At 32.6% G+C, this 9,349-nt stretch overlaps 1 long non-coding RNA gene across 1 annotated transcript; it reads left to right on the top strand.

Annotated features, from left to right (window-relative positions):
• The first annotated feature begins 525 nt into the window (after positions 1-525).
• Positions 526-1,637, top strand: LOC145009265 (uncharacterized). Its single transcript, XR_013663829.1, has 2 exons — positions 526-731; positions 1,170-1,637. It is a non-coding gene; the product is annotated as an uncharacterized LOC145009265 (long non-coding RNA).
• Positions 1,638-9,349: the final 7,712 nt, after the last annotated feature.

Here is a 9,349-nt window from a genome sequence, read left to right as displayed (position 1 = left end):
AAAAAAAAAATTATAAAATTGTTTTTCTAAAATAGTTTTTTTTAAAAGAAACGATGAGTTTATACATATTTAAGGAAAGCTCACTCATAGTAACTAACTTTGGGACTTTATGCAATATTTGAAAACCATATAAACGAAACATATAATTTTTTTAAATTAGACTAAAAGCATAGATGGTGTCAAATTTTAGTTAATTTCCTTTGTCTTTTGCCTATAATTCATTCAATTATGTTTAGTTTAAATATTTATAAAAAACTTAATTTTATTTATCTTTTACCTACAATTCATTCGATTAATGTTTAGTTTTGATTAATAAAGTATAGGAAGGTTAGAGTGGTTACACGTGTCTATCCTTAATTTAAGATACCAATGGACCCCTCCCCTGCCTCCTTCCCTAACCCAAGTAGGCAGGTCACGTTTCTTTTTCGTAAAATCCATTTTCTGACCATAATACCCTTCTGTCTCCATCCTAAACTTCCAAAACCTCGACCCAATGATTCAAGGGCTTAAATGTAAAACAACTTCTAAAACTAACAGTGTGTGCAAAGATCTATCACTGTCACAGCCCCGTCTGTATATGTAACAATAGCAATGCCGCTCTCACAGCCTTTTATATATATGCAAAGCAGAGCCTAGAGAGAGATAGAGAGAGAGTCAAAAGGAGCGAGAGAGAAAGTACGTTAATGGCGGATTCTCAAATTTCCCGTTTCCTAATCTCCCTATAACTCAAAGTAAGCTTAAGCTATGGCGATTGATTAGATATACATATAAAAGTATAACATTTAGCTGTTTTTATGTATTCTATGTTCCTTTTGTGCCAATTACTGTTACTCGTTTAACTTTCCATCGGATTTGATATTTCATTATCATTTAATCGTTTATGTGTATGGTTGAGGGTCACTGGATGCAGCGGTTCATCGATCTGTTCCCTACTCCTTACGAATGATCCCACGAAATAATAAGAAGAAAAAAATGGAAGGTAGGAATTTTAGAGAGAGAGAGAGAGAGAGGGAGGGAGGGAGAGGAGAGAGAAGGAAAAGGAATCGGTCGATAAACCTCTGCATCCAGCGCTCACCACCACTCCCTGTTCCGTTTCTGTTTACTGTATGTGTGTGTTACTGTGTGTGGATATTCGACTATTTGTTTCTTCACTTATGGAGTATTTGCAGTAAGATTTTCTGTTTCAGAAGCTTTCTCTCTCCACACTAATGATTTCTACAGAAAGCTATGATGGATGTTATCGATGCAGGTAGTGATTCAGCTCCTTGCTTTTCTTAATTAATCGTTCTTGAAATCAAATATCGAATCATTATTTTATTCACGGATTCTTCTGGTTTTCTTTTGTCGATTTAACGAATTTAATAACAATCTTTTGTTTGCCATGTCTTATAATAATGGGAGTTTGAGTTACTTCTCAACAGCAACTCATTCTGATTTGATTCTGGATGACTGGATCTGAATATTTTACTAATTCTTTTTAAATGAATGTTAATTAATATTATTTTTTCAATTTATTTGTGCTATGATTCAGTGTATTTTTTTGGTCTCATTTGATAGTACAAAAATGTATCATGACAGTCTCGAAGTTCTAAATTAAGTCTATGAAAGATTTTAATTCATTATTGCTTTTGTATCCATTCCGGTCTAAATTAAAAAAATCTACTACGTTTTTGTCTTTTATTAATCCAGTATTTTGTATGATATTTCACAGTAAACAATTTTTGATATTTTAAGTGTGATCTTAAGTCATTAGTTGTAAATCATGATGATCATGTTTCTTCTTATAATTAAGAAGAAATATTCAATTTAAAGTTGAATAGATAAGTCTCGACTATATAATAAAACTAAATATATGAGATCGGATCGTGTTAAAATTTTAAGATATCACCATAGATTTTGTTTCAGATGGATCATAGTGAGAACAGGGTCGTTTGGGGCTTTTAGGATTTTAAAATTGTAAGATTTTAAGAGCAGGATCGGATCTTAACAACAATTGTTTGTACTTTAGATTTTCAACGATAAAACATATATCTTTTTGTTTTTCTAAGGGAGGAGGGAGTCATTCCTTCTCAACCTACTGAACTAACTGTTACATCATCTTTTCTCTTTCATTTTTTTCATCTTTTTCAACCCACAACACACGTAATATCTATCTTTCTTAACCCATTCAATTAAAAAAAAATACAAAACAACTAAAGTACTAGTCTTAAAATACATGGTACATGAGAAAATGAGAGAGAGAAAGTAGAGAGAGAGGATGAAGTGGGTTAATTAAACCAATTAAACAACTCGCTGAAGAGGGAGTAATACCCGCGGTAACTCTATTGCTAATTAAGATTTTACATTGATTGTTTAGTATTTTTTTTAAATGAGTGAGTTGAAAAAGATAGGATTATGTGTATTGTGGATTGAGAAATATGAAGAAAAATTGGGAGTGGGTTGAGAAAGATGAAGAAAAATTGGGAGGGAATCACTCCTCCTCCCTAAAAGTTAAATATTTGAGTAAATTACACGAATGGTCCCTATGGTTTGGGGTAATTTGCATGTTTGGTCCCTAACTTACTTTTTTAACTCGTAAGGTCCTTACTGTTTGTTTTTTTACGTGTTTGGTCCCTTCTATTTGTTTTTGTTACGCGCTTGGTCCCTGTCTTACCTAAAAAAATTATTATTTGATTAGAGAAAGATGATGGGATAGGTAGGGTAAGGTGAGTAGAGTGAGGTTGGGAGTGTGTTTATTTAAATAAATTAAAAAATCAAGAGCAAAATAATCTTTTTAGGTAAGATAGGGACCAAGCGTGTAACAAAAACAAACAGTAGGTACCTTCCGAGTTAAAAAAATAAGTTAGGAACCAAACGTGCAAATTACCCTAAACCATAGGGACCATTCGTGTAATTTACTCTAAATATTTTATATTATGTTAGTTTTAGCTAAAAAAAATCCCTGAGAATGCTCCAAGAATTTACCTGGCATAAAATTCAAATATTTCGTTGACTTGGGATATGATTTTTTGATTTCAAAATTCATATTTTCAACTTCTGAATTCCATATTAACAACACATGTTTTATTTTGTTGATGCAAATAACCTTCGAAGAAGGAATCTAAAAATGTTTTATTTACCTGGCATAAAATTCAAATATTTCGTTGACTTGGGATGTGATTCAACTTCTGAATCACATCTTAAGGTGATTTTTTTAAATTCCTCATATCTAAGACTTATGTGCCTTAAACCTACGAGGACCAATTTAGGGGTCACAATTGTCTCGGATTCAAGTTGACCAAAATGCTCCAATCCATACACAACCCATATAATTATTCGTGTTGTGAATTGACAGGTTGGAAACATCAACTCGGACATAACTCATCTAACCCGTTTAATTATATGGGTTCATGGGTGACATTAGGGTTCACGAGTTTGTGTGTTGACCCATTAACCCAAATAGTATTTGTGTAATAGTGAGGACTAGTTGGATTTAGTGCACGCAACACACATAGACTGATAGGTATAGTCGCATAACTTACTTTAAAATATTATACGGTGAACTATCTCAAGGGAAGCATACTTTAAACCGTTAATACCCTTTAAAAAATCAAAATAAAAAATAAACAAAATTTTTAAAAATAAAGAAATTAATCGGGTTAGCGGGTTGATCTATGAACCCAAATACTAAACCAAACACGATCCGTTTATTTGATGGTTTGATTGGTCAAAAATCTCAACCCAAACTTATTTATTTTCGTATTGTCTAACGGGTCGTGTCGAGAATTGTCACCCTAAGTTACAGTTAATTAATGTTTATGTTTAGAGTGTATTGTATTTTATTAGGGTTGTAGGTTAAGTTTATGTTTTTTAGTGCAAGTATTTAGTTAAGAGAGTCAAGTGGGAGTATTATGTGGATTCATAAACTTTACTACAGGGTCTTTGGCCTAGCGGTAATGAATGACTCTTTCAAATGAGAGGTCATGGGTTCAAGTCTTACTAGGAGACATAAGTGGTCTTTTGGATTAGATTAGGAGTAGAATAGTTTGCCGTTTAAAAAATATATTATAATAATAATAATAATAATAACAACATGATTGAAAATAACAATGGTATGAAATTCATAATACTAGTGTGTTTCGTCATATGTAAATGAAAATGACAACAATTGTTTTGTATATTTATTTGTGGCGTCTGTGTGTGTCTATATATATATATATATATATATATATATATATATATATATATATATATATATATATATATATATATATATATATATATATATATATATATATATAGAGAGAGAGAGAGAGAGAGAGAGAGAAAGAAAGAGAGAGAGAGAGAGAAAGAAAGAGATCATTTTAAACCTTAGAACTAAGGAACCAATATTTTCTAAATTTTTAGGACAAAATTTTTATCAAAAAACTAAAAATATAGATATTCATAACTTTTTATCCTCCATCCAAATTGCATAAAAAAATGACATGTTCAGATTCACAGATTCACACTGTGAAATCTGTACAGATTCATACTGTGAATCTATACAGATTCACACTGTGAATCTATACAGATTCACACTGTGAATTTGTGCAAATTCATACAATGAATTTATAAAAATTTAATGATTTATAGTGCAGACTCACAATGTGAATCTGAATAGATTAAAAAAAGTAAAAGAAAAAATTATCAAATTTGATATCAATGGAAAGAAGATAAAAAGTTATGAATTTTTATATTTTTAGATTTTTTTTTCGATAAATAATAAGACCTAAAACTTGGAAAAAAAAAAAGGCTTCTTGGTTCTATGGTTTAAAATGGTTCCTTGTTGAACTTTTGTCTCTCTCTCTCTCTCTCTCTCTATATATATATATATATATATATATATATATATATATATATATATATATATATATATATATATATATATATATATATATATATATATATATATATATATATATATATATATATAGACACACACACACACACCCCGAGTACGAAACATAAATTCAATAGCATAAAAATTGAACATGATTTGTAAGGTCACACCTTATGATCTGATAAGTCAAACACATAACACGCTGATCTACCAGCGTCATCGTCTACGATTCGACAGCGCCAGCATCACAAGTCCAACAACGTCAACTTATAGTATAGTTGTTTGATAGTAATCTTTTGTATATTAGGCAGTTATTATTGATAAATACAAAATAGATTTCAAATCACTTATATTTATGATAAGATTGGTTCTTAGTATAGATTATATACAATCACGTCAATCATGGGATATACATGTATAGATTAGTATATATATATACAACATTAGGGCAAACCCTAATGTTGAGGTCAAGTACTTTTGTTTGTGGCTTTGTGTCAATTGTCTTTGTGACAAACTCGTCTTCTTGGTGAAGACAAAACCTATTTTCTTGGTGAAAGAAACATTTGGAGAACTTCTATGTTATTTACTTTCTGTTGATTATTTTGTTTAGATTAGTTTTACTTTTCTTGTTCATACTTATAGTATATCCGATCAAATACAAACCTTCAATTGGTACCGGAGTGGGTTTATGATATACTCAAGTTATTATGTCGAATTCAAGCAATTCCAAATCCTTTGGTCTCAATGAAATTCCTCCCTTCGATAAACACAACTTCTTCATGTGGAAAACCAAGGCCATATTGGTTCTTGAAACCATTGACTATGAGATGAAAAATATTGTTGAAAAAGGTCCCCATGTTCCTATGTATCAACCCATGGAAAACAACGCACTCATTGGCCAACTGAAGCAAAAGCCAGCAACAAGTTATGACGATGCTGACAAAAGACTGCTTAGTCTTGATGTAAAAACCAGGACTGCTATTGGAAATTCTCTTCCATACCGCGTGTATAATCTCATATAGAATTGTGAATCAGCACAAGAGATGATGAACACGCTAACTGTAGCTTATGAAGGCACCGTGGAAGTTCAGGCTACGACCATCAACAACCTTAATCAAAGATATAAGCATTTCTTTGCTCAACAAGGTGAGACTCTTACTCAAACCTTCAATAGGTTTAATTGTTTGTTTGATGATATGCGTAGGCTGTGAATTGTCAAGACTCATCATAGTTGGTTCTAAAGTTTCTCGATTCTCTTGGGAAGAGTTGGGAACATCATGTTGATGTTCTTCAGAATGGTGAGAAGATCGATTCCAAGGATTTGAATTCTTTGTTCGTTAATCTACGAAATTATAAGGAGACCAAAGCTCTTCATAAGGAAATCATGAAGGACCCAAACAAGGAAAAATATGTTGCCCTGATCTCTCGAAAGGAAACATGGAAGACCATCAACAACTTAGAAAATTCATACTAGGGTGAACAAAGTGATGAAGATCTCACTAATGAGCTTGTCGCAAGTGCTACACTTATCGTTAAGCGCTATGAAGAGAACAATGAAAACATGAATATAAAAGCTCAATTCAAGGGAAGCAGCTCAGCGAAAAGATCCACCTCATATAAGAAAAGCTCAGATAATTGATTTAATTGTAGTAGTCCTGACCATTTTGTTAGGTATTTCAAGGAGAAGAAAGAAGCCCAGAGTCCTGAGAACTATGAATTTTTGTACAAGAAGCTGGTGGCTCATATGAAGAAGGAAAACATCACTCTGCCAAAAGCTTTCATTGCAAAATAGGAGGATCATGAAGAATGTGTGGGTGAATACGCGACATCTAAATATGAAGTGTTGAACGTTAAGGGTCTCATGACACTTGTAAATGATTCCTTTGATAACATATGTGATGCTGATGATTCTCACGTTGTCACTGAATCAATGCCAAGTCTAGGTTAAACTTGGTACCTCGACAATGGAAGCTCTAGACAATTGACTGGTCACAAGTCCCTTCTTACAAATTTTGCAAAGAAAGATGGAACAATGGTGACATTTGGTGACAATAGTGGAAGAGTTGTTACACATGCTGGAACTTTTGAGTGCAGGTCGATTGAGCTGAAGGACGTATTCTATGTAGAAGGACTGAAAGGCAACTTCATTTCCACTAGTCAACTTTGTGACACTGGTTACAAAGTTCTTTTCAACTTTCATGAGGGAAAAGTGTTTGATTTTGAAAACAAAATCGTGCTTTCTGCTCTCAGGGAGAACAATATTCATATGGTTTGATTTGTTGATTTTGACGCTGATACTTTTTTTATGCTTTTGCCGCTTTTAAACTTTTGAACATAAGCTACTACACTTTTAATCTATTTTTAGCATGTTTGCATTATTTTTTTATTACTACCGAAGGATTATACATTGTACATACACATTTTGCTACTAACATTGCCAATGTTCGTTCTTCTCTTTCTTTTATATGTGTTAGGACCTTCCATCTTCATTTCAACGTTGATCATAATTGATTAAGATTAGCATGTCACTTTTTGAATGCATCACCTTTCTTGTAAGAGCTAGTTGATGTTGACTCTATATCTTCTCTTCAGCACCAATTGCCCTCTCACTGACACTGACACTTCATGCTGATAAGTTCAGATAGGAGATAACTGTGCCAAACGATGTTCTTCTGTACACATATCTCCTCTGTCTTGAACAACCTATTTCTGTTTCAATGAGATGAGACGAAGTTAAGTGACCAAGCACGATTAATTTCTATTGGCGTTGTCACTACAACTTCACCCCCTAAAAGATCCAAAGGCGCCTTTAAGGAGACAACCATCCCACCTTCTCTTCCTTTAGGGATTACAATGAATGGAACCTTCAGTGACTCTTATAACTCGAACGTTACAAAGGTTGGATCCCTTTAACTCGTTGGTTACAAAGATTGGTCCATGCTCTTCTTTTGTTCTTGGTGAACATGAAGCTTGGAATCAATCTGCAGAATCTCAACAATTAAAGACATTCTATCTCTTTGTTTATTATGATTTGTGTTGTTTTTGATGGGTTTTGAGCACTACATCAATCCTATGGTGTACATGCAAACCCTAAAGCTTTGGATGTAGTTTGTCTAATGAACATGCAAAAATCATCCAAAGTTCATAAACCCTGGATCTAGCATACAATAATCGAATTAACATATGAATTACGGTTTAGATCTTACCTTGATTGTTATGTAGCAATAACAATCTCAATTCTTATTGATCTTGACTTTTGAAAGCTTAGTGCCTCAAATGTTGCACCTCTAATGGAATCACAAACACCATGAGCAACAAGATGAACAAAAAGAAGTAGGAGAAAGCACAAAAACATCCAAGAACCCTTAGGGATCACTTCCACACGTTTTTGGGGCCTTAGGGGTTCCTTATATAGTTATGCTATTAGAGTTATCAAACACGGAAACCCTAATTTGACTGTTTAAGCTCTAAGAAGCCCATGGACTCCCTCATTAGAGGCCTTGGGCGAATTCTTATGGGTTTCCCCATAGATTTCGTCTACTCCAACTTCTATGGAGTCCATTAGCCCATTTATGCAACTATCTTATAATTACAATATCAATCCCCTTTATTTAATTAATCTCTTTTAGTCACAAAACTAATTCTTCATTAGTTCTTGACTAATATTAATTAAACAATATGATTTCTCTTTTAATATATTATTCATATAATATATTAATAAATCATAACTAATCCTCTATCTCCTTAATTCATCCTATCAGTTGCTATAGTGAAGACAACCAAAAAGGACCATGTTTATAATCGGGTTAAGTGCATACCCAAATACTTATGGGTTTAGACACCTAATCTAACAGTTTTTGTGTGATATGGTTGGTATTACTTGTTCTCTTTTATAGCCAAAATTCAAGTGGTAGATATCTCATAAAATGTAAATGCATTAATGACCATTTAATTCAAAAGATTTGATGGAACGAGTCTTTATCACATTTCTGAAAAAGTTGCACATATTTCCTTGTTTAGACTATTTCCTTGTTTGACTAATTCTTTTGTTTATATTCTTATATTGTTTATTCTTTTGTAATATTTTGTAAAGGAATCCGATGGTGACAATTCTAAGCCTAGTATGCAACTTTTGACGTTTCATTGTCTCTAGAAGCATGTTGTTGTATGTGATAAAATCTCTCTAAGTTTCTCATCAGCGAGACCATCTGCTGAGAACATTGAGTCACCCTCTCATGTTGATTGTTTAGCATTGTTTAGTAAAATATCATTTGTGTGTAAAGGATGCATAATGTGTGATTTCACCAAATGCATCATTGCACAAGATATTACATTTCTGGTCATAAAATGCTAAAATGTTATTATATGTCGATTTTGATATATTACCCCTAGTGGCATATCGGTGAGAATATTTGTGTTGCATCATACCATGAAAATCTCAATGAATGTCGTTATTGTCACATTTTGTTCGTTTGTTGACAACATATA

This window comes from Lactuca saligna, chromosome 1 (assembly GCF_052625555.1).
Source record: "Lactuca saligna cultivar CGN05327 chromosome 1, ASM5262555v1, whole genome shotgun sequence".
Classification (NCBI taxonomy): domain Eukaryota; kingdom Viridiplantae; phylum Streptophyta; class Magnoliopsida; order Asterales; family Asteraceae; genus Lactuca; species Lactuca saligna.
The sequence above is the reverse complement of the archived record's forward strand: the minus strand, read 5'-3'. Positions and strand labels throughout refer to the sequence as shown.